This window comes from Clytia hemisphaerica, unplaced genomic scaffold, assembly GCF_902728285.1.
Source record: "Clytia hemisphaerica strain Z4C2 unplaced genomic scaffold, Clytia hemisphaerica genome assembly, whole genome shotgun sequence".
NCBI lineage: Eukaryota > Metazoa > Cnidaria > Hydrozoa > Leptothecata > Clytiidae > Clytia > Clytia hemisphaerica.
Window position 1 is genome coordinate 929 of NW_027104325.1, and position 2614 is coordinate 3542.

Here is a 2614-nt window from a genome sequence, read left to right on the forward strand (position 1 = left end):
GGAGAAGGAGAAAGTAAAACAAAAATTCAATAACTGGCTTGAAAGCAAAGCCAGTATAAAAAACAGAAGCTTAATATTACATTGCACGATCAAAGAAATTGTTGATTTTCTTAAAACCAACCAAGGCTCGGAGGCAATGAAGAGAAGAGTGAGGAGGAAAAATTATCGTTTGTTGGAATATCCAAATTTAAACTTAAAAGATGTATTGTGTGAACCATTTAAGGTACAAAATTTGATATTTTTTTGCATTAACCCTAGGAAGGTGATAACAAACGCCAGATAAATTGAGAGGAAAGAAATAAAGAAATCTAGACTGTTGCTAAATGAGAGGGCTGTTTCTGTGAACTAACTAGACTCTTATTGGGACTTATTTTGTGAAAATCAAAATTTTAAAAGAATTTACAAAAGGCACCTTACTAGGGAATGAATTTTTCAATTCCTTGTTTTAGGAGTCTAAACAAGTAGTTAGTGTCTGCCAAATATATGACATCGTCAGTAGAGCACATTGCGATATTTTGGTCCATGCTGGTGGTCCGAAAACAATTAAATTGGTAACAGTTTCCCTTATTTTAATATAGATAGAACTAAATCATGCTGAATTGAAACAATTATTCTGAGTATTTTCTAAGAAAAATATGGTCTGAATGCTCAAAAATAAAAATATCTTTTATTTGACATCCGATTCACGTTTCCCCCCAAAATAATAAATTACTTTCATCAATTTTCTTGTGTTAACATCAGATTTAGAGGCTTTGGCAATATTTTTATTTTGATCAAGATTTGAAATTTAGTAACTTTTTAACATTTCTTGCTGAAAACAGATTAAAAATGATTGTTCTGGAATACCACGGGATGTGGTGGAAGAGTTTGTACGCTTGTGTGTGACTTGTGCTTTGAGGAGAGTTCCAAACAAAAAGGACCCATCAAGCCAATTATCTCTAAAGGCTTCATGCAACGTGTACAGGTATCATTGCAACAGATTTCAAAATTTTTTAAATAGTGCTTTTTCAGCCTAAGCTCAATGCTAGTTTTAAATCATACATTGTACAAAGCAGGGAAAAAGTAACTGTAAATTGTTTAATTTTTTCTTGGTTGTATAAGCACTTTTGAATTGAATACAATAAGTATCCAGAAAAATGCTAACAAAGCTGAACAAAGATGAACCTTCTCAAGAAGGTTTTTTTAATCAGGTTGACCTAATTGACATGCGCTCTGAGCCTGATGGACCATATAAATGGATTGGAAACTGCCACGATCATTACACAAAATTTACCGTCCTCATTGCAATGCCAGACAAAGAAGCCCAAACAACATGGTGATTATTCATTGAACGGTTTTTTGGTATTTTTGGACTTCCAAAGCTACTCCAATCTGACAATGGGACCGAATTTGTCAATAAAATTGTTCAAGCTGTCATTGTTATGTGGCCTGGCAGCAGTAAAATCATAAATGGTGGAGTGGGTCATTCACAATCGCAAGGCTCTGCCGAGGAAAGAAATGCGGTGGTTAGGAGGGCAATTTATAATCGCCAGTGCGATTTAAAAACCAACAAATGGTCAAGTTGGCTCCCTGAGATTCAATGTAAGTTAAAATTATAACTTTTGCTTAATCTGACCTTTTGATGAAACCGCATGTTGTGTGCTTAGAAAGAGAATAACTTATTACAATTGTTTTTGTTGCCAAATTATATGCCCCTTCAATGTTTTATCACAATGTTTTATTTCAATATGGTATTTCAAGGTACCTTATTGGGGAAAAAAATGTCGGGGTTTTTGTTCGTTGGGGAAAATCTTTTTCACTTAGAGGCATTTTCGTCACTTTCCCCCTACCTGTACGGTAGTAGATGATACCAAACATTGCCAATCAGGCGTCTAAATGATATAGACTGAAATATACAATAAAAAGTTGTGTTTGATTATAGTTTCAATGAATTGCTCCTTTGGAAGTGGTGGAAAGAAATCCCCTTTTTAATCAGTATTTGGTTAACTCCCAAACCACAATGGAATGGGTGATTTCTCCCCCGATCAACCTGCTATACCTCTTGCTGAAAAATTAACTGATAGATTGAGAATAGTGAAGATTTTACACACCTCGAGCCATCAGATCAACCACCTGGAAATGTTTTTTTACACCAAGGAATCAAACGCAATTGTAATACACATTTATTTATAAGCATAACACTCGTAAGCATACCCAGGCTCAAATCTTGCATTGCTAAGAATATTTTTGCTGAGCATCACTTTACTTTAAATTTCAAATCCCAAATCAAAAAACATGTCTTATGTCCAAATTCCACCATTTCATAAGCAGAGAATAAGAATTTTTGAGGCTCAAAAAATCTATTTTGCTAAGCATAAGCATATTAGTTTCCTAAAGTTTTATCCTATGCTCGTAAAAAACATGTAGAAACACACACACTGATTTTACTTTGTAGTTGCCTTAACTGAATAACATTTAATTTTAACAGCACCTGAAGATGACTCCTCTTCTGATGACGATTCATCAAAAGACGACACTCCAGAGCCATTCCAGGTTACCTCGCCTAAAAGAAAGAAAATGAGGGAAGAACTTCATGCAAATCTGGTAAAAAATGCAGAAATGATGAAAAAGAAGT

General features: G+C 34.4%; 1 long non-coding RNA gene across 1 annotated transcript; it reads left to right on the forward strand.

Annotated features, from left to right (window-relative positions):
• Window positions 1-759: 759 nt before the first annotated feature.
• Window positions 760-2052, forward strand: LOC136817668 (uncharacterized). The gene is made up of 3 exons (XR_010848131.1): window positions 760-964; window positions 1191-1581; window positions 1922-2052. It is a non-coding gene; the product is annotated as an uncharacterized lncRNA (long non-coding RNA).
• The last annotated feature ends 562 nt before the right edge of the window (window positions 2053-2614 follow it).